We start from the raw sequence: 23,068 nt of genomic DNA, 5'->3' as shown, positions 1-23,068 counted from the left end.
AAGAGTTCCCCAAATCGTAATAGCCTTAAAACCCTGCCCTATGGAATGACTGAACGCATGCTCCTCACCTGTGCAAGCATCACAAGGAATTGAGTGGTCAGATACGTATTGTTCAGCGAGAGCTGTTTGAATTCTTTTACTAATGTGTCTCTTAAGGTCTGTATGTGTTTTAGGGCGAGGAGAAGTATTAGCTACATAATAGTGAAATCTAAGGAGAAGACTGTAATTAGCTTTGAGGTTGTGGGCTAAATGTAAGCAATGATTAGGTTTCGGCATTGAAATATTCAGCTGGCTAAATCTGGGTTTCACTGCCTGGGTGAGAAATCTCTGGGGTTTCAGCATCACTGAATGCGCACCTGCCTTCTTGGGTTGCTCTTTCAGGATTTATAAGGGTTGGTTTTTCTGCTGTATTAATCTGATGGTTGGACTAAATTGACGACTTGATTCCAGCGCAATATCCTTGTTAACTCATTGATTTCCTGATTTGACCTGAACTTTATCACTGTGTTGTTTAACCCTTAGCTGAGTGGTGTCTATAGTCATTTAGCCTTAGTGACATGCGCTCTTGGGATTATTTGTTCATGTTAATAAAACCTGTAACTGGGAAATGGAGTCATTTCTTTCAATAAGCAACCGGGGCTGGAACTTTTCTTTGTCTATTTCCCTTTAATTCACTCTCCATTTTCTTCATTTCACACTGTTCTAAGTTAAGGAACGTGGAGCAACAAAAACTGACACAAACCTGTTGCTGCCCCATTCTGTGCCCATCCAGCAGGAGCAGAGAACAAACCCTCCTGGAGCCGGGATTGTCACACTGGACTGTAAATACAGACACGTGTTCCCAAGCTTTGCTGTCTTTCTCCAATCATGGCATAAGGGTGACACCTACACCTATGTGTAATCACGCCTGGCAGGAAGGAGACCCCTATGTGCATTGCCTTGGGAGCAGGGGGATCTGGGAGACACTGGGGGCTATCTACCCAGAGCTCAGGAGCAATCTGCTCAGGGGTGATGCAGCAGAAAAGAGCTTGGTGCTGCTTTCCTCACTTATTTCTCCTTATCCCCGTTCAGTCTCTCCTCTTTCCCTTTCTTCCTCCTCCCCCACCCTCTGGCAGGGAGACTTGGTCACTTCCCTGCTCCCAGGGGCGCTCACTCTCCCGTAGCTGGATTGGCCCCTGCGAGTGCTAAGCTGAGGGTCTCGCAGCTCTTGGGTGGAGTCGGGACAGCGATGGAGCCCCTGCCTCAGGTGCAGTGTGAGAAACTGCTGTGTGTAGGAATTTGCTACTTATGGTGCACTGAACATGCTCACATGAACTGAGCATGCTCAGTAAATCTGCTGAAGCCACTTCCCTTCACTCTGCCCTTACTCAGAATCAGATTCTGCAGATAGCTATTTACAGGGTGTCATAAACATGTAGCTACAGGTAGCATAAAATACCCTGTAAAGGGTTAAAAATCTCAGATAACCTGGTTGGCACATGACCAAAAGGACCAATAAGGGAAGAAAATACTTTCAAATCTGTAGGGGACGGTTTTTGTTTTCGTGTTCCTTTGTTCTCTCTGGGTCAGCGAGGAACCAGGGCATGGAAAATACATCTCCCTAAGCACATGGCATAGAAAAACCTTAGAGCTCTGTCCATAGGCAGGTCCTTGCATAGCTTGCTGAGGCTGTGGCTACACTTAGCACTTCAAAGCGCTGCCGCGGTAGCGCTGCCGCAGCAGCGCTTTGAAGCGCTAAGTGTAGTCAAAGCGCCAGCGCTGGGAGAGAGCTCTCCCAGCGCTGTCCGTACTCCACCTCCCTGTGGGGAATAACGGACAGCACTGGGAGCCGCGCTCCCAGCGCTGGGGCTTTGACCACACTGGCGCTTTGCAGCGCTGCAATTTGCAGCGCTGGAGAGGGTGTGTTTTCACACCCTGCTGCAGCGCTGCAAATTTGTAAGTGTAGCCAAGCCCTGAGTCACAAGGTGTATCTGCCTTTTCTCAGCGGGTCAATTGTGTAGCTGATGGTCGTTAATGGGCCATCAAGCAGGCTAGGCAGAACTGACACCAACTTGTCTTGAGTGTTCCCCGGAAGCAGAGCACAAGTTTGAAATACAGAGAGCCAATATAATGTCAACTACAAAAATGATAGCATAATTATAATCAGCCAATCAGAACCTCTCCATAGACCCCTTACACGACAACCTTTCTACAATATTGGCTGCAAATATAGAACAGTGGTCGCAACGGTGATCTATACAGTTACAGATTATGTCAATAACATCACAGCAGGAGACACGGCATCAGTGAGACTGATACTGGAATACTGCCTCCAGTTTTGGGGTTCTTATTTGAAAAAGATGTGAAATTGGAGCTGGGGCAGCAAAGAGCCACCAAATGTTCTGAGGGCTGGAGAAAAATGCCTTCTAGTGCGCTATTGAAAGAGCTCAACCTGTTTAGCTAATCAAAAGAAGATTGAAAGGTGACTTCACTGAAGTCTTGAAGTGCCTTAATGGAGAGAAAAGATTGGGTATTAAAGGGCTCTTAAATCGAGCAGAGAAAGGGCTAACAAGACCCAATGGCTGGAAGGTGAAAAGAGACAAATTCATATTACAACTAAGGCACAAATATTCAACAGTGAGGATGATTCACCACAGGAACAACCAGCAAGGAAAGTGGTGGATTCTCCATTTCCTGATGTCAGTCAATGAAGACTAGATGCCTTTCTGGAATGTGTTTGCCCCAAAAGTAGCTCTTGTGTCATACAGGAGGCCTGTGATATGCAGGGGGTCAGATTAGATGCTCTAATGGTCTCTTCTGGCCATGAAGTCCACTAATTTCTGACAAACTGAGTGTAGCATTGGGAGCAGCATCTGATGTTTCCCTGTCTAGCCGGCTTGCTGCCTAGAACGAACGCTCCTTGAGTGGGGTGATCCACAGGGAGTAGCTCAAACCTGCAAAGTGCCTGGCCAGGGGCAGGACATTAGCACAGCAAGGGAGGGGTGTGGTAGTGACATCACAAAGGCCTTTGGCAGGACCTCAGACTATTGGTCCAAGGTGGTGGGGAGGTGGTGACCTCACAGAGAGATGCTGACATCAGCCAGGCAGGCCAGGGGCGAGGGGCCAGGGAAACCTCAGAGACCCCTGTGGCTTTGCTTCAACAAGTCTCCTTCTCCAGGTCTCTCTCTGAGGACTGAGGGAGTATTCGGGTTCACGGACGTGAGCGCCAGGAGGAACCTCTTTCAAGTTTTCTCCTTCCCTTTTAGTGATTTTACTAGAAAACGGCCGTCTCTGTTTAGAAGGTAAGAGCCTCCTCGAGATTTGAAACCTGTTCAGTCTGATCCATCTGGTGAAAGTTGAATTCTAGGCATGGAAAACACAAGCTGAAGGAGGCAGAATTTTATTGCACATCTGGGATTTTGTCCCTTAGAATCACTGGGGACATTAGGGTTTGTCCTTTTTGTTTCACCTTTTCCTCCATCCCTCCCTCCCTCCTTTCTCTGTCTCTTGCTTCTTTTTTTCTTTCTCCTGTTCCCCTCCCAACACCAGGAGGGGTGTGTGTGTGTGTGTGTGTTGCAGGGGAGTGCTCGGCAGCTCCCACTGTGGGAGGTCCACCCAAAAATGTGGGGCTGAAATAGTGCTCGGGCAGTGATCCCACCAGTGACCTGGGCCATCCTTTGGGTTCTCTGGTGAGAACCTCAGCCTCCGTCCTCAGTCTCTACCCTGATTGGCTCAGCAGGGGTTATTGACAGGGAGGAGACTCAGGTCCTTGTTTTTCTCTTTTAAGACCAAGGAAATAAGTCAGAACCAGTTCTATGTTTGATTAATTTTGCTGCTTCTCTACATTAATGGTCTCTGAGCAGTTCATGATTCTCTCTAATATTGCAGTTCTCCTCAGATACTTGCAGAATAATTACTGTGCACTGTTGGTCTGGAGGTCATCTGAGAGCATTTTATTCAGGTCATTCAATGTCTGAAATTCAAGATCCGATGGTTAGTTTGAAAATCAGGGCTCTTGGGTCCTATTCCCAACTCTGCCACTGACTGGCTGTGTGACCTCAGACAAGTCAATTCTCCTTTCTCAGCCTTAGTTTCTCCCTCTTTCAAGTAGGGATAATAATGATCTGCTCCTACCTAGCTCAACACACTCACTCTTTCCCAGCACACTCAATGTCTCTCCCCCCACACAAACAGTCTCTACCATGCCACACACACTGCAGTTGGTAATCTAGTAAGATGCCCGTGGAATGGTGGGATAGAGAAACCTGCATCATGTGATGCTGTACCAGCCCGTGAGGCATCGCAAACCCTTCCCAAAACACGCTGCAGCCAGTTGCACAGTGGGATAGTTACTCACAGTGCACTGCTCTTTGTTGCCATCCAAGAACTGCTAGCATGGATGTGCTCTGGGGACACAAGGGGCATAGGGAGGACGTTCAATAGCTGTTTAGTTAAAACACTTTAACTAAAGCAGCAATGCCGGGGGGTTGGTGGCTCCTTTCTTTCCTCACCCTGGAGTAAACTCAGCTTTTTATTCCATTCTTGATGTTTCATGGAATAGCAACAGACGACCGAAAAAAGACGTGGACAGGGTGGGTCTCAGGGGAGGGGCAGAGAGGTTCGAGCGGTGGGCAGAGCAGGTCTCAGAGGTGGGGGCAGTGGGCAGGGAGGTTTCAGGGGAGGGGCAGAGAGGTGTGGGTGGTGGGCAGGGTGGGTTGCAGGGATGGGTCAGCGAGGTGGCGGTGGCGGCTGGTGGGCAGACCTTGTGGTACGGGGTGGAGAGGCACGAGCAGCAGCCAGGAAGGCCTTGGGGGAGGAGAGGAGCGAGCGAAAGGTGGCTCAGCCATCCTCAGCCAAAGAGGAGGAGTGGGTGTGGGAAGTGGCCAAACAGGAGCAAGGGGGGAGCACAGGTGGGGCCTCAGAGAGAGGAGAAGGGTGGGGGGGCAGTGCCATGGTCTGGGCACCAATGGGCTCCCCACTTCTAGGGAGCTTCCAGCGCTCACACCCAGCCTCCCCAAATGCAAGAGCCATGGGCCACCTATTCTCTTCATCTTCACTAACCAAGCCCCTCCCCAAGCTATGTTGATGGGAGGAGCCCTCCTGTTGGCACAGCGCTATCTGCACCGGGATTAGGTTGATATAACTGCATTGCTTAGGGAGGTAAATTTTTTACACCCCTGAGTAATGTAGTTACACCGATCTAATTTTGTAGTGTAGACCTGTCCAAAGAACCTTGGGAGTAAAACTTCACCTGCTCCTCTGCTTTACTGAATCCAAACACCAGCAAAGCTTGTCAGGCGCAGATGGGGATTGGCAGAGAGTCAGGTGTGTGCAGACATGATCCCTTCAGCAGCTGTAGGCACCATGGCTTAGCTGGCTAAAACCACTGTTTTGTATACAGGGGATGCTGGGTTCAAGTTCCAGTAGTACCTTACTGAGTTGCTTTTGGGGCACCTGGTATTGGCTACTGTCAGAAGACAAGATTCAGAGCTAGATGGACCGTCGGTCTAGCCTAGTGTGTTTTTTCTTATGGTTTGAATTACACTCACAGGCACTGAGGATAGAGTTACTGAAAGTTTGGGAGTTAGGAGCTGATAGGTCAGTGGTCCTGTCCCCTCTCAGACGACCCCGTCCCTCTGGGACAGGGGCAGGTCTGAGCTCTCACACCAAATGCTCATTGTGGCTGCCAGAATCTGTGGGCAGCTCGTTTAGTTTATGCCGAGGGTTGAATCCTGATTTGTGCACCGAGTATGAGAATGAAAATCCTAAACCGCCCTTTGAAATAACAAAAGCAGCAGGACGTGTTTCTGTCCCTGCCCCAGAGCAGACAGACCAATGGAGAAATGCCATGAGTCCAGGGTAATACTCCCCTGCGGTTTTACCATTTCCACTTGCTAAACCCCCTCCCAACCTTCTGGGCTCCTGGAGCAGGGGACTGAGCCTGAGCCGAGACACGGACACTGCAACTTTACAGCCCAAGCCGCATGACCCTGATTAATGTGACACGGGCCAGTCGTGGGTGGTTCATTGCACTGGAGACGTAGCCTAATGTTATGTCTACACTGTGATTAACACACCCAGGGCACCTGTCTCAAAGCCCGGGTCAGCTGACTCAGGTTATGGGGCTTGGGCTGCAAGACTATAAAATTACAGTGCAGACAGATGGGCTTGAGCCCAACCTCTGAGACCCCACGAGGGGTGAGGGTTTCTGAACCCAGGCTTCAGTGTGAACACAAATATCCGCACCACAGTTTTTAGCATCTCAGCTTTAGGTTCATGAGGTCAGATGGTCCAGGCCAGCCAGGCTGCCATCTTTATCCCAGGAGAGATGGACTCTAAGGGTACGTCTCCATTGCAATGTCAGCCCAGGGGTGGCTCGCTGTGCTCAAAGCAGCACCCTGGAAGCCCCGTATTCACCACTCTCATATAATGATGATACGGTTTGTACAAAGGCTGCCTGGTGAGATATCATTTCAAAAGTCTTGGTCTGTTGAACATTACTATTGTGTTGGATTGTGTGCGTAGCATTGGCTGGGAAGTTTTGCTTTGTGTGTGTGACTGAGATGAGGTTGGGAAATGCCCACCACCAGCCTTTCAGGTGTGACAATGGAGGAGCCAGACTCGCTGGTGGCCCATTAAAGGGATCCACACTCCCAAGGACTATCCCAGGAACCGTGTACAATGTAGACTTCTCCGAGATAGCACAGCGACAATGGACACTGCTTGGCTCACATCATAGCAAAGGTACTTCCTAGCCAGTTGGAAGAAACTATGAAACGGGGGTAGAGACATCATGAGTTGACCTCTCTCCCTCACAGCTCAACAGCTGGAAATACACCTGGATGACAAAACTGATTCAGAAGTCAGAAGAGAATAATAATAGTACATTCAAACCAAAGTCCCCAGACAGACTAGTAGTGGTTTTTCAGCAGAAAATTTTCAGTTTGGGGAATTTTGTTTTCACAGTCAGACTTTGCCAAGGGAAGCAGAGAGCAAATGGTTGAGTTGCCTCCTTCAGAACAGCTTGGCCTAGACACTAGCTCTGGTTCGCTGTTGTGGCCTTGCTCAGATTGGGGGCATTTTAATTATTTGGGGAGGTCCCAGGGTGTTTGGGGCAGATTATGAGGCTGTTCCCTTTTGAGATAAAAACTAAGAAACGCAGGACTAGAGAATTTTTTTAGAAATCCGGGATTTAGACATTTTATTTGAAGCAATGGGGGAGGCAGCTGAGATTCTGAGAAGGTTTTTGTTTGCAAGAAGCAACATTGTTTGATCTGTCATTGTACCAAGGGGGAGATGGTTGTCTATAAAGGAGGGTGAAGACTAAATGCATCCAATGAGGATGGGATTTGAACCCTGCGTGCAGAGCACAATGGAGTAGCAATCCAGCACCTTAACCACTCGGCCACCTCATCTGAGCTGCTAAGATAGGGACAGGAGGAGAAATCTAAGGCTGGCAGAGATAGGGACACTAAGGAGTTTTTAAATACTAAGCATAAGCAGGGGCTGAATGAGCTCCCCCCTAACATCTAGTGAGGAGCTGGGGGAAGACTTCAGGAACAGGCCGTGTTTGCACAGACACCCGTACTCTGCCTAGCTATGCAGCATGAGGGGGCCGCTTCCCCAAAATGACCAGTTTGGGATGGTGGTAGGTTACAAATCACTTTAGGATTGAGTGGAATGAAATGTTATTCTCCTCCCTGTATGAGTGAAGGGCAGCAGAACGTACCTAGGCCGTCCTGACGGAGGGGGGGGGGGGGAGGAATCGCTTTCATTGGACTGCAGAGAAGTGAATGAGGACATCACCCTAACCCAGTGGGCCCCAAACATTTCACACTGTGCCCTCGTATCCATGGCTGTGGCCCCTCGGAAGCCGCGGTCGAGAACCGGGGCTGGGAGTGGGGCCGTTGCTTGCTGGGGAGAGGGGTGCGGACAGGGGTAAGGGGGTCGAGGCCGGGCTGGGAGCCAGGGGCCCAGGCTGAGGGTGGGGTTGGGGAAGAGCTGGGACAGAGTGGGGCTGAGTGTTGCTCCCTCCCTGCCCTCCATGGGGGCTGGCTCAGGTCCTGAGGTGCCCCCATCAATCTTCCTCTGTGTCCCCCTAGGAGTCACACCCCACATTTTGGGGACCACTGACCCCTACTCGCTAAGCAGGGGCTAGTGATGCCAAAGCCCAGGGAAAGGGAGAACAAGTGCGGGGGCCCCAGCACCGAACCATCCCCACTTCTGTGTGTGGCTCCGCCCCTTCCACACCTTCCACCCACGGCCCCACCCACTGTCACCTCTGTTCCACCCTTCCCCCACTGGCCCCACCCTGTCACTCCTTTACCCCGGCCCCGCTGCGGCCCCGAGACCAGAGAAGCTCTGTGCCCTGCTGCAGCCCCCAGGCCGTAGCAGGGAGTGGGAGCTCCTCCAGCCCTGGGGCCGACATGGGGGAGACTTTTCCAGGGGGGCCCAATTTGGCCAGGGCCCCTAGTCATGGGCCCCACTGTCCCCTTGGCGACGCAAGGTTTGGGGAGGCTGAGCCCCCCCCCCCCCGAGCCTCCATTACGAGCCGCCCAGGCTACCTCTGCTCAGTGGGTGGCCAGTCTCCCTGTGTCTCTGCTGTTCGTGCTGGGGAGCCTGGCCGGCCTTAGGGGTGGGGCCCCCGGCAGCCGCCCAGGGCTCCAGGGGGTCAAAGGGCACCGTGTGGCCGTGCAAAGGTGCTCACTGCTCTCTCCTGCCCCAGTGCTCCTCCGTGGCCCCACAGAGGGTGGGGGGAGCGAGGAGCAGCACTATGTGCTCCCTGCGTCCTGGTCACTTTCCCACCTGGGCTGGGCTGTGAGGGGAGCATCAGAAGCTGCTGCTCTCTGCCCTCCCCTGACACAGCCCGGCTGAGGAAAGTGACCTGGATGCAGGCAGCTCAGATGATGTCCCTTCTCGCCCCCCTGCCCCTGCTAGGGAAGGCTGGTGTGTGGTGTCTCCATGGCTGCACTTTCAGCGATGCAGGTTTCTCTCTCCCCTTGTTCCAGGGGCATCCTACTAGATTGCCAGCTGCTTTTCAACTGCAGTGTGAAGACTGTGTGTGTGTGGGGAGAGACTGTGTGTGTGTTGGGGAAGAGTGAGTGTGTTGAGCTAGGTAGGAGCAGATCATTATTATTCCTACTTGAAAGAGGGAGAAGCTACATGTGAGAAAGAATTGACTTGTCTGAGGTCACACAGCCAGTCAGTGGCAGAGTTGGGAATAGGACCCAAGAGCCCTGATTTTCAAACTAACCATCGGATTTTGAATTTCAGACATTGAATGACCTGAATAAAGTGCTCTCAGATGAGCTACAGACCAACAACAGTGCACAGGAATTATTCAGCAAGTATTTGAGAACTGCAATGTTAGAGAGAATCATGAACTGCTCAGAGACCATTAATGGAGAGAAACAGCAAAATCCATCAAACATAGAACTGGTTCTGACTTATTTCCTTGGTCTTAAAAGAGAACAAGGACCTGAGTCTCCTCCCTGTCAATAACCCCCTGCTCAGCCAATCAGGGTAGAGACTGAGGACGGGAGGCTGAAGGTTCTCACCAAAGAGCCGAAAGGATGGCCCAGGTCACTGGTGGGGATCACTGCCCGAGCACTATTTCAGCCCCACATTTTTGTGTGGACCTCCCACAGTGGGAGCTGCAGAGCACTCCCCCGCAACACACACACACCCCCCTCCTGGTGTTGGGAGGGGAACAGGAGAAAGGACAAAAGAAGCAAGAGATGGAGAGAAAGGGAGGGAGGGATGGAGGAAAAGGTAAAAAAAAAGGACAAACCCCAATGTCCCCAGTGATTCTAAGGGACAAAATCCCAGGTGTGGAATAAAATTCTGCCTCCTTAAGCTCGTGTTTTCCATGCCTAGAATTCAACTCTCACCAGATGGATCAGACTGAACAGGTTTCAAACCTTGAGGAGGCTCTTACCTTATAAACAGGGACGGCTGTTTTCTAGTAAAATCACTACAAGGGAAGGAGAAAACTCGAAAGAGGTTCCTCCTGGCGCTCACGTCCGTGAACCCAAATACTCTCTCAGTCCTCAGAGAGAGCCCTGGAGAAGGAGACTTGCTGAAGCAAAGCCACAGGGGTCTCTGAAGTTTCCCTGGCCCCTTGCCCCGTCCTGCCTGGCTGATGTCAGCATCTCTCTGTGAGGTCACCACCTCCCCACCACACCTTGGACCAATAGTCTGAGGTCCTGCAAAAGGCCTTTGTGATGTCACTGCCACACCCCCTCCCTTGCTGGGCTAATGTCCTGCCCCTGGCCAGGCACTTTGGAGGTTTGAGCTGCTCCCTGTGGATCACCCCACTCAAGGAGCGTTCGTTCTAGGCAGCAAGCCGGCTAGACAGGGAAACATCAGATGCTGCTCCCAATGCTACACTCAGTTTTTCAGAAATTATGGCCAGAAGAGACCATTAGAGCATCTAATCATATAATCATAGAATATCGGGGTTGGAAGGGACTTCAGGAGGTCATCTACTCCAACCTACTGCTCAAAGCAGGACCAAGCCCCAACTAAATCATCCCAGCCAGGGCTTTGTCAAGCCTGAGCTTAAAAACCTCTAAGGAAGGAGATTCCACCACCTCCCTAGGTAACCCATTCCAGTGCTTCACCACTCTCTGAGTGAAAAAGTTTTTCCTAATATCCAACCTAAACCTCCCCCACTGCAACTTGAAACCATTACTCCTTGTTCTGTCATCAGGTACCACTGAGAACAGTCTAGATCCATCCTCTTTGGAACCCCCTGTCAGGCAGTTGAAAGCAGCTATCAAATCCCCCCTCAGTCTTCTCTTCTGCAGACTAAACAAGCCCAGTTTCCTCAGCCTCTCCTCATAAGTCATGTGCTCCAGCCCCCTAATCATTTTTGTTGCCCTCTGCTGGACTCTTTCCAATTTTTCCACATCCTTCTTGTAGTGTGGGGCCCAAAACTGGACACAGTACTCCAGATGAGGCTTCACCAATGTCTAATAGAGGGGAATGATCACATCCCTCAATCTGCCGGCAATGCCCCTAATTATACTGCCCAAAATGCCGTTAGCCTTCTTGGCAACAAGGGCACACTGTTGACTCATAGCCAGCTTCTCGTCTACTGTAACCCCAAGGTCCTTTTCTGCAGAACTGTTTCCTAGCCATTCGGTCCCTAGTCTGTAGCAGTGAATGGGATTCTTCCGTCCTAAGTGCAGGACTCTGCATTTGTCCTTGTTGAACCTCATCAGGTTTCTTTTGGCCCAGTCCTCTAATTTGTCTAGGTCCCTCTGTATCCTATCCCTACCCTCCAGCGTATCTACCACTACTCCCAGTTTAGTGTCATCTGCAAACTTGCTGAGGGTGCAGTCCACGCCATCCTCCAAATCATTAATGAAGATATTGAACAAAACCGGTCCCAGGACTGACCCTTGGGGCACTACGCTTGAAACTGGCTGCCAACTAGACATGGAGCCGTTGATCACTACCCGTTGAGCCCGACAATCTAGCCAGTTTTCTATCCACCTTACCGTCCATTCATCCAGCCCATACTTCTTTAACTTGCTGGCAAGAATACTGTGGAGACCGTATCAAAAGGTTTTTAAAGTCAAGGAATAACACATCCACTGCTTTCCCTCATCCACAGAGCCAGTTATCTCCTCATAGAAGGCAATTAGGTTAGTCAGGCATGACTTGCCCTTGGTGAATCCATGCTGACTGTTCCTGATCACTTTCCTCTCCTCTAAGTGCTTCAGAATTGATTCCTTGAGGACCTGCTCCATGATTTTTCCAGGGACTGAGGTGAGGCTGACTGACCTGTAGTTCCCCGGATCCTCCTTCTTCCCTTTTTTAAAGATGGGCACTACAGTAGCCTTTTTCCAGTCATCCAGGACCTCCCCCGATCGCCATGAGTTTTCAAAGATAATGGCCAATGGCTCTGCAATCACATCTGCCAATTCCTTTAGCACCCTCGGATGCAGCGCATCCGGCCCCATGGACTTGTGCTCGTCCAGTTTTTCTAAACAGTCCTGAACCACTTCTTTCTCCAAAGAGGGCTGGTCACCTTCTCCCCATGCTGTGCTGCCCAGTGCAGCAGTCTGGGAGCTGACCTTGTTTTTGAAGACAGAGGCAAAAAAAAGCATTGAGTACATTAGCTTTTTCCACATCCCCTCTCCACTAAGTTACCTCCCTCATTCAGTAAGGGGCCCACACTTTCCTTGACTTTCTTCATGTTGCTAACATACCTGAAGAAACCCTTCTTGTTACTCTTAACATCTCTTGCTAGATGTAACTCCACATGTGATTTGACCTTCCTGATTTCACTCCTGCATGCCTGAGCAATATTTTTATACTCCTCCCTGGTCATTTATCCAATCTTCCACTTCTTGTAAGCTTCTTTTTTGTGTTTAAGATAAGCAAGGATTTCACTGTTAAGCCAAGCTTGTCGCCTGCCATATTTACTATTCTTTCTACACATCGGGATGGTTTTTTCCTGCAACCTCAATAAGGATTCTTTAATCCTTTAGAGGATTGGAACTGATTTCAGTGAAGGGACATGTTTGCTAGGTTTTTATGCATTTGCACAGGAAAACATTGAGTTTTTCTATTCATTTCAGGAATCCCTATTCAGTGGAACTCCTGAACATAATGGAAATCCCATTATTTTTGTTGAAGGAAGAGGTTTGTAAGGGGGTACTTGGATTTGAACCAAGGACCATTTGAACTGCAGTCAAACACTCTACCACTGAGCTCTACCCCCATGACTGCTGTGTAGGTAAGTCAGAGATCTTAAAGATTTTGAAGGACAGGCCCTGCCTCAGCGATCTCCTGTTCTGTTCCCAGACCACAGTGCTTTTAAAAATGGGGTTTGATTAAATTTATAGATCCATGTAAACACCACAGCTTGCACACCCACCCCCATAGCTTCCCCCAGTGACAGAGCTACCACCTCTCGGGGAGATGGATTAACTACACGGACGGGACAGCTCTCTCCCCTCCGCTTAGAGCATCTTCATTATTTATGAATAGGTGGGAAATAAACTCCTGAATGGACAGTAACCAATTTATCAAATATTGCTGGGTCTGCATTCAATATGGGTACCTGGTCGTATTGGCTGGATTAGTAGGAGCATTGCCGGCAGATCGAGGGAAGTGATTATTCCCTTCTAGTCGGCACTAGTGAGGCCACATCTGGAGCATTGAGTCCAATTTTCGTCCCCCCCACTACAGAAACAAATTGGAGAGAGTCTAGGGGAGGGCAACAAAATGATTAGGGGGCAGGGGACTTACAAGGAGAGGCTGAGGGCAGAGCCGCCCAGAGGGAGGGCAGGGGGGCAATTTGCCCCAGGCCCTGCAGGGCCCCCAGGTGAATACAGTATTCTAGAGTATTGCAACTTTTTTTTTTATGGAAGGCCCCAAAATTGTTTTGCCCCAGGCCCCTGAATCCTCTGGGCAGCCCTGCCCACTCCACCCCCTTGACTCGTTCGCCTCCCTCTCAGGCCCCACCTGTGCTCAGCCCTCACTCCCCGTGGCCACTTCCCACCCCCGCTCTTCCACTGAGGCTGGGGCCTGCTGGTCCACCTTCCGCTCGCTCCTCTCCTCCCTGAAGGCCTCCTGGTGCCTCTCCACCCCCTAACCCCCCGCCGGCCAGCGGCCCCCACCTCTCTGCCCCTCCCCTGAGACCCGCCCCGCCCACCGCCACCCACCTCTCTGCCCCTCCCCTGAGACCCTCCCTGCCCACCGCCCCCACCTCTCTGCCCCTCCCGAGACCCGCCCTGCCCACCACTTGCACCTCTCTGCCTCTCCCGAGACCCACCCTGCCCAGCGCTCACACCTCTCTACCCCCTCCCCTGACCTTCCCTGTCCACCACCCCCACCTCTTTGCCCCACCCCTGAGACCCGCCCTGTCCACCTCTTTCCTCGGTCATCTGTTGTTATTCCTTGAAACATCAAGGATGGAATTAAAAGCTGAGTTTACTCCAGGGTGAGGAAAGAAAGGAGCCACCAACCCCCTGACAAATCTCAGTGCCCCAGAGAAAACCTGCCCCCTGCTATTGCAATCACTGCTGTGCTGGGGATATGGCAGGAAAGGGACTGTGTGAATGATCGAGGCAGGAAATGGACAACAATCTACAGCAACGTCATTGACCACAAACACACTCTAATCATGCTCCAGCCAGAAGGGAAATGAGCAGGAATTCTTGCAGTTCAGCCCTGGACACACTTACACAATGGCACAGCAGTGTGTGTGTTGTGGAAGCTGGTCTGAGGAAACAACTGGAATTGATCACTCAGTGAGAACAGAACTAGAGTGCAGTGAGAGATGCACCCCAACCAAGTAGTTGTGGCTGAGTGGTTAAGGTGGTGGACTAGAAATCCATTGGGGTCTCCCTGCGCAGGTTTGAATCCTGCCAACTACAGAGGAAGCTGTGGTTCTTTAGTTTCAAAGGAGCTGGGTCTTGTCTCACTCTCAAGCTGTGTCTACACTATTGGGCAATGCGCCTTTAAAGTGTTTTAATTAAACAGCTGCTGCATGTCCGCACTATGCCCCTTGTGTCACCAGAGCACATCCACGCTAGAATCTTGGATGGCCACAGAGAGCAGTGCACTGTGGGTAGCTGTGCAACTGGCTGCAGGGTATTTTGGGAAGGCTTTGCAATGCCTCACGGGCTGGTACAGCATCACAAGATGCAGGTTTCTCTATCTCACTGTTCCATGGGCATCTTACTAGATTGCCAGCTGCTTTTCAACTGCAGTGTGCGTGGCGGGGCAGAGACTGTGTGTGTGGGGGGAGAGTGAGTGTGTCGGCACACTGTGTCTATGTTCAGACAGCTGCTGCAAGCAACCAGGCCTGAGGCAGGGGGAGGGGGCAGCCCCAACATCAGCCCCCGCTTCCCTCACTGGCTCAGCTCAGCACAGCAGCCTCTGTCGCACACACACACACACTGCTGCTGCTGAGCTCTGTGTCAGGGGTGCTGGAACAGGGGGTTTAGAGGGCCGTGGCCCCACCACTCTTAACTGGCTGTTAGGACAAATGATGGAGGGGGGAAAGGGGGAGTCTTGGGGGGGGGAGAGGCGTTCTGTGGGTGTGGCCTCGGGGGGAGAGGTGGTGTGAGTGGGGGTCCTTGGAGAAGGGGTGTCATGGGAGTGCCACAGTTCAGACAATAGTGACCCCCCACTGTAAGGAAGCTCCCGCCGCCCCTGCTCTGTGTTGGTAGCGGGAGAGAGCTGTGTTCCAGGGCAGTGATTTGCTCCCCGGGGCTCCGCCAGGGGCGCTTGGGAGGCTGAAGGGAGCCCTGGGCCCTTTAAATCACCAGCCTGGGGAAGCCGGGCCGGGCTGGCACAGCGTACCCGCTCTTGCCAGTACCCCATACCGGAATGTACCAGCTTACGTTCACCTCCGGAAGGTCCTCACGTGGATCAATAACTGGTTAAAAGCCAGGAAACAAAGGGTAGGAATAAATGGACAGTTTTCAGGATGGAAACAGGTGCCTGTACTGGGACTAGTCAACATCTTCATAAACGATCTGCTGAACAGGGAGGTGACAAAATTTGCGGATGATCCAAAACTACAGAGGATAGTTAAGTCCAAAGCAGACTGTGAGGAGCTAAAAAGAGATTTCACAAAACTGGGTGAAAGGGCAACAAAATGGCAGATGAAATTCAATGTTGATCAATGCAAAGTGATGCACATTGGCAAACATGATCCCAACTCTACATATAAAACGATGGGATGTAAAATAGCTGTTCCAACTCAAGTGAGAGATCTCGGAGTCACTGTGGATAGTTCTCTGCAAACATCCACTCAATGGGCAGTGGCAGGCAAAAAGCGAACAGAATGTTGGGAATCATGAAGAAAGGGATAGAGAATAAGAGATAAAATCTTATTGCCACTGTATAAATCCATGGTACGCCCATATCTTGAATACTGCGTGCAGATATGGTCGCTCCATCTTAAAAAAGATGTATTGAAATTGGAAAAGGTTCAGAAATGGGTATGGAGTGTCTGCCATATGAGGAGAGAATAATAAGACTGGGACTTTTCAACTTGGAGAAAAGATGACTAAGGGGAAATATGCTAGAGGTCTATAAAATCATGACTGGTGTGGGGAAAGTAAATAAGGAGTGTTACTTATTCCTTCTCATAACACAAGAACTAGGGGTCACCAAATGAAATTAATAGGCAGCCCGTTTAAAACAAACAAAAGGAAGTATTTTTTCACACAACGCACAGTCAACCTACAGAACTCCTTGCCAGAGGAGGTTGTGAAGGCCAAGACTATAACAGGGTTCCAAAAAAGAGCTAAATCAATTCATGGAGGACATGCTCTGAGCCAGGATGGGCAGGGATGGTATCCCTAGGCTCTGTTTGCCAGGAGCTGGGAATAGGTGACAGGGGATGGGTCACTTGGCGATTCCCTGTTCTGTTCATTCCCCTCTGGGGCACCTGGCTTTGGCCGCTATGGGAAGACAGGATACTGGGCTAGATGGACCCAGTCTGATCCAGTCTGGCCGTTCGTACGTCCTTACGTCCTTATGCTCCTTTCATACAGGTGCCTGGGATTCTGCCTCACAATGTGTCCCTGAGGTCTCAGCCAAAATGCCCAGACAGGCAAACACTCTGGGCTCCTGAAGCCTCGGCCCCCCACCTAGTGCCCTATGTCTCATCCCTGACCCTTGCTGCTGGTCCTTGCTATAGACTGTGAGAGAAGCAGAGGCAGTGCAGGAGCCTTCTGGGGACGCAGATCTGAGGCTTTGGGAGACACATTGTCTGAGACATCAGAGCGCTGCAAACCCTGCAGCCACCCTCAATCCAGGGCCTGTTCCAGCCCTGAGTCTGGGCTGCCACGATCCTCCCCAGAGCAGGGCGCCCACAGATTACAGCCTGGAAATAGGCGTGTGAGACTAACTCCTGTTCTCCCTGACAGGGCCTCCCCTAGACCAAGTGCCTCTCCCAGGCAAAACGTGTCTTCGGAACCCCCCCAGCCTCGCTCCATATGTTAAAATTTTGAATATCTTATTTTTCATTGCATTTGTAGCTCAGCTCATGAATATTGACGCACAATTTCGATGCATGATTTTCTCTGTCATATAAGATGATAAATGTGCAGGCTAGGTTCTGTAAACCTGTATTTATTCATGCCATATATAAGCAAATAAAACAAATGCATTTTCTTTAAGCATATAGAAACTTTTTAATTTTGACAGTAACTGAAATGTACTAACATCTAGAAATGGAACTGTCAGTAGCACAGGGTGGGCCGGTATTAAATAGTGTTACAGTAGGAGACAGCGTTAGGATATTAACCCCAGGCCCTTTGTTCTAAGGTCGCTTCTCTCGCCTTTCCCCCATGAACTGAAGCACAGCATTACAGAGATCCAAAGATTGACCAATGGCATTTCCAAGTGCTAAAATAGCAAGCGATGTCAGTCTCTCATTGGCCATCAGCGACTGAAGATGTGGTTTAATGAGCCGGAGCTTCAAGGCGAGGGTGGCTCTGTCCACTGCCTTCCGTTGTGCTGCTGGGCCCCAAGTCCCTGGTGGCCAATATGTGACACTGGGAGAAGACAGTGGGGTGGCAAGTGGCGGCAGGACTTTTGCCACCAGGGTCTAGCTGCCCAACTTCCTCCTGGTACTGCTGGCCCCCCGTCGCCTTCAGAAAACCCAGGAACTGAGGCAGGAATAGGGCGAGGAAGCAAGTAAAGCCGAGCAAGGAAGGCAAAAGTGAATCTTGTCTTCATGGGCCACTCGCAATGACGTCCTTTTTCTGTGCCACAGCTGACAACAACATCCCAGACAGAAAAGCAGGAGGACAAAAAGAAACCGAGCAGCTGCTGAAGTAGTTCAGTTGGGAGCGTGCTAGACTAACAGGCTCTTCTATCCCCCTGTGTGCACGGGTGGGATGTTTTCTGAAAGTGCAGCAGTGCCTTTAACTGCCACGAGTCCCTCATTTCAGGCTATGCAGCAGGAAAAGGCAGCATGGGCTTCTGCACTGAGTTGGCCCACCTGACCTTTCATTCTTCTCTTGCTCTTTGTCAGCAAGGGGAAGAAAAAGAAGCTCTCCCTCAAGCTGGAGTCACAAGGGCGACGTAAGGACGACTTCCTGAGCCCCGGCTCCAGTCCTCTGCTCTGCCAGCTGACCTATTGAAGGGCTGTCACCACTTTCTCTAGGTTTGTCCATCGGTCTGTGTCAGGGTGAGCAACAGCCAAATTAATGGAGTTTCTGTAGTGTAGTGGTTATCACGTTTGTCTAACATGTAAAAGGTCCCTGGTTCAAAACCAGGCAGAAACATGCTGGCTTCCTTTTGCCAGATCCCCTTGCTGTTCAGGAAGGCCTCCTCCTTCTCCTATTGGCCTGTCCGTGGGATAACTCCAACCCCCGCATGACAGAGGGTGCTGACAGCAGTGGAGAAAGCACCTTGGCATCAGGCTGGAGAACCTAGAGGAGTGCGGCGTGTCACCTTTTGGAGGCTTGTGGCTCGGCCTCCTCTGCTGTTGGAGGTTGGCCGGTGGAGGCCGGCTCTTCCTGCTGGCCTCCTCTGCGTGACTTGCCAAAGGAGGAAGTGAGGCAGGAATGGGGCAAAAGAGGAAAGTCGAGCTGAGGAAGGCAGGGCAGAAAGTAAGCACCTCAGTGCGGCTAAATGGGGTTAGTAGAGCATCACCATTCGTTCTGCAAAGCCGGGGGAGGGGCGGTTGGCTGCTGGGAGGCAGAATCCTGTGCCTGCCTGTTGGCATCCCAGGGGTGGCTCCTTGCAGCCCAGGAGAAGCGGGGTTCTGGGGGGAAGGAAAAGCAGCAATGGTGAGGCTGAGTGGGCTCCTTTCTGGCCGACATGGTGGGCTGTGAGGGGTTTGGGAGTTGCCTGTAAGCCGTAAGTGGACTTAGTGCAGTGAAAACCGCTGCTCCATTCTGGCTGACCTGGGGGCGCCATTGATGACATGGGAGTGGGGGCAGGGCGCTGGCTGTGAGCAAATGGGATCCAGGAAGCCCCAGCCTGCCCCTCCAGGGGCCGAGTCGTCTTCTTCTCTCCTGCCATGGGGAGCCCGTCCTTAAGCCTGCCCAGCATGCACTGCAGCTCGAGCATTAAGCCTTCCTGCGTGGCCTGTGCTGGAGCTGACCCTGGACCCCTGTGGGGCACTGTTGGGGGAAATCCCGACTGCAAATAATTCTGGCCACAAGATCAACCCATTGGGTTGAATGGGGCAAGCTGGAGGCCTGGTGCCTTAGTCCGTGGGGCCAGCAGGTCAAGACATTTTCCTGCATGTGGGGGAGGCAGCCGCTGTGGTTCGCCCTTCCTGCTCCCTGCGCTGCTGCACCCTAAAATCCCTGTCGGCCGGCAAGATGGGCTGCGAGCCTGGAGAGAGGAGGCAAGGGGTGGCCCGAGCCTTGGCCACTGCCCCTGCCCCAGGCAGCCCACAGAGACCTGATGCCTCCCCAAGCAACACACGGAGATGTGCCAGCAGCGCTAAGGCGGCTCCCTGCCCACTCTGCCCCCTCCCTCCCTGCCACACTGCTCCTGGAAGTGGCCGGCATATCCCTGCAGCCCTGAGTGCAAACGCCACAGCTGACCCGCCCCCGTATCCCACTGCCTAGGAGCCACTGCCGGAGGGGAGTGTGTGCCAGTCACTTTGGGAGCTGTGCTGCCTGAGGTAAGCACCTTCACCCCCGACCACCTCCTGCACCCCTACCCCTGCCCCAGCACAGAGGCTCTCTGTGTCTTGAACAAGCACTTTCAAGGATTGGCCAAGAACTTCTGCTCTGTTTCTGTGAAAAAGACACAAAAAAGGGAGCCCAACGGACAAGTTTAGTTCGCAAGCACAAACTGGCAGGGCCAAGCCTGGATCTCTCAGTTACTCAGAAGGCTCTTTAGCCAGCTCTTCCCAAAGGCCAGTCTCTAGAGGCTTTTGTGACATGATGTACTTCAAAATAGCTCCCTGTAGCTCAAATAGTCATCATTCATATATGGCTGTGATATGTCCTACCAACCATTCCATGTAAGTTATCATATGAAAAGTCATGATCTGCTGAAATCGGTTATTCTGTCCAAATATGTATAGCATGAAGGTGTGTGAAGTTATGCATTTTGCTGTATGGTTGTTACTGAAATAGGCTATAATTTTGCTAGTGACCCCTGCCGAGGAGGGTGTTCAACAGCCATGAATCAGCAGAGGAATTGTAATTAAGGGATTTCCAATTCAGTGACAGATGCCCAAACACAACACTGTGGGGACTGCTCAAGTCTATGACTCAGTTGCACAAGACCACACCAGGAGGATTCCCCAACCTAGTGACTCAGCAGAGCCCATCCGGACATGTCTGGGCAAGTGTCTTCTAGACACTTGAACTAAGGATATAAAATAGGAGACTGTGGCATCATGTTTTTTGCCCTTCTCCTCCCCCACCTATGCTGGAAGCAGCAGGAATCCTGAGAAAATGAAGGTCATCTGAGGACAGTAATCCAGGTTTTAGGGGGAATTCTATGTATTAAGGAGGGTAACATCCAGTAGGATGAGAAAATTGCTTGAACTAACTACTGCCTAGTGTAATAAGGTGTAAAGTTTAGATTTTGCTGTGGTCGTACAGTGCTTAGTGCTCTGCGTTCTGGCCTCAAGAGCCATGGATGCATGTTGAGTTACGATGACCTTTTCCTTGTCTCCACATTTCTTATGTGCCTCCTTCTGACACTTGTCAGAAAAAACAACTGGTTTCTTTTGCAAGCATTTGCATTGCAAGGCAGAGGCAGTCTTCTCTGTTTCCGCAAAAGAGTCACCAAAAGGTGGGAAGAGCAGACACATTTGTTAAGGCACTACTGGGAGCTGCATCCCTAACTCCACTTTACCTGGCAGGTGAGTCACCCAGCTTAGCCACGGTGCGACTCTCTGGGACTTTTCTCCCAACCGCTCCATTTTTCATCAATGACAATCAAAAGGAAGGTGACATGACATGTGTGTGTGAACATCTCCAGGGAATCACAAGGATGTGTGGCGCAGGCTCTCGTGTTGTAGCAATTGCAGTTGAAGCAACCGTCATGCCAATACCAGTCATAGCAGCGTTTTCATCAACTCCAGGTTTGTGATTTGATTGTTTCCAATGCTTCTCTCCAAAGAAGCCTTTTCCTTAGCAAGCAATGACTTGGATACCAAGGGAGGCCTCTTCTGTTTCCTAGGAAGACACAGGAAAATGTGAGCAGAGGAGACAAAAGCCATACACCAAGGCACCACTGGGAGTTGAACCCAGGATCTCCTGTTTACTAGACAGGTGCTTTAGCCAGCTAAGCCATGGTGCCTGCCTGAAGAATGTATTTGCAACTGTTTCATTTGATGGTTCAAGTCAACACCTGCAAATTCTAAAGTACAGACGTTCCCCATTTCCCTCAAGACTTGCAGACCTTGAGGTGTCTGGCTCTCTGTGCACAGAAAGCCACAGCTGAGTAGACAGAGGTCTTCTAACATGTACCTCTCCCACCAGTCACTGTGATCAGATAATGGTTAGTGATCTGTGTTTCAGTCACAGCAACCTCGGCTCAGTTCTGAGTCATGGTAACCTTTCCTTCAGCTCCAGACTTCTCATTTGCCACTTTCCACATGTGGTAGACTGTCTGCCCCAAACAAGCAGGAGAAAGATTAAGGCAGCCTTGAAGAGGCTGTGCAGAACCCAGCCTATCAAGAAAGGGCTTATTGGGAGAGCCAATCAGGAGAAGGCTTGCTGGAGCAGCCCATATATAAAGAGCTGCTCAGCACAGCAAGAATTAGTCACTCCTTGGAGTTTTAGGAGGAGGGTTGGCTGCTGTGAAGGAAGGCAGGAAGGAGCAGGAGGGCACTATGATCAGAGTAGTGCTGGGGTAAGGGGTGCATGAGTGACCTCCTGGCTGACTACTGCCAGACTAAGGCCCTGATACAAAGGTGGAGGAAGGTTCTAGGTCTGTTGGGAAATGGTCCAGGGAAACAGATGGCAGGGTTGGAGGTTCACACCTTTTGCCTCAGTAGCCACTGACACAGGTGGCTACACCCTGGACTGCAGCCGGCCACTGAGGCAAGTGTCTGGGTAGAGGACACCCCCCCCCCAGAAGGGGGGAGAGAACTGAGTGGGGCACAGCCAGAGGGCTGTGTCCATAAGAGGACACTGAAGACCTGAGAGCAACATGGGTCCTAATGATAGAACGGATGGTGGCCAGATGCTACTAGATGAAGGCGCACCGGTGGACCAGAGGTAATTGCTAGGATGGTCAGCAGGAGGTGCTGCAGTGAGGCATGCCCCATAGCACCAAGACTTAGCTGCAAGGAAGGCTCTCTCTGTCTTGAACAAGCACTTAGAAGGATTCTGCTGACAGGTCTTTTCTTTTTCTGAAAAGAGATACAAAAAAAGGAGCCAACAGACACACTAGGTTCGGCAAGGAAGAACTGGCAGGCCAAGCCAGCCTCTCCTGGTTAGTAGGAAGGTTCTTCAGCCAGCTCTTCACAAAGATCACTATCTAGAGACCTTTAAACAGCCACTGCAGATGCTCACCACAAAAGAGATGCCAAAATGGAGTTCTCCACTGCCTGCAGCCATCACGCTACCAGGAGTTCTGTGCACAGAGAAGCCCCTGCTGGTGGCAAAAGGCTTTGGTAGAGACTCTTCTGACACCAGCCATTCTCATATAGCGTTTAGCGCTCTGTGTTGTGGCTTCAGCATCCACAGATGCCAGTTCAATTGGGGGACATTTTTCCTGGCTCCACATTTGTCTAATGGCTCCTTTCAACACTTGTCACCAAAAAGACCTGTTTCTTTTGCAAGCGATGTACAGCCAGGCAAAGGCAGGCGTCTCCATTTCCTCAAAAGATCACCAAGCTGTGGGGAGAGGAGACACATTCAGCCAAGCTGGATGCTGAATCTCCTCTTTATTCAGCAGGTGTCTGTGAAGGACATAAATCTACACCGTGTAGAGGTCAAGAATAGGAGTTTATTACACACAGTGCTGGCGGAGTGGGCTTATTAGGCTCAGAGACACTGTTAATTAATTAATTATAATAGAATATATAGATTTTCCACGGGCGGGGGAAAGTGAGAGGCTAGGTAGTTCCATACCCCAGGACAGGTTTTGCAAGACAGGATAAGCACATTAGCCAATGATTAAC

General features: G+C 51.0%; 4 non-coding genes and 1 pseudogene across 4 annotated transcripts; 3 read left to right on the top strand and 2 right to left on the bottom strand.

Moving 5' to 3' along the window:
* LOC120381549 overlaps positions 1-23,068 on the top strand; it is a 177,524-nt pseudogene that overhangs the window by 91,655 nt on the left and 62,801 nt on the right.
* On the bottom strand, positions 12,641-12,712 carry TRNAC-GCA. Its single transcript has one exon. It is a non-coding gene; the product is annotated as a tRNA-Cys (tRNA).
* Positions 14,291-14,372, top strand: TRNAS-AGA. The gene has a single exon. It is a non-coding gene; the product is annotated as a tRNA-Ser (tRNA).
* Positions 18,173-18,245, top strand: TRNAV-AAC. The gene has a single exon. It is a non-coding gene; the product is annotated as a tRNA-Val (tRNA).
* TRNAT-AGU lies at positions 21,164-21,237 on the bottom strand. The gene has a single exon. It is a non-coding gene; the product is annotated as a tRNA-Thr (tRNA).

This window comes from Mauremys reevesii, linkage group 14 (assembly GCF_016161935.1).
Source record: "Mauremys reevesii isolate NIE-2019 linkage group 14, ASM1616193v1, whole genome shotgun sequence".
In the NCBI taxonomy this organism is placed as follows: Eukaryota; Metazoa; Chordata; order Testudines; family Geoemydidae; genus Mauremys; species Mauremys reevesii.
This window is presented reverse-complemented; position numbering and strand designations above follow the sequence as displayed.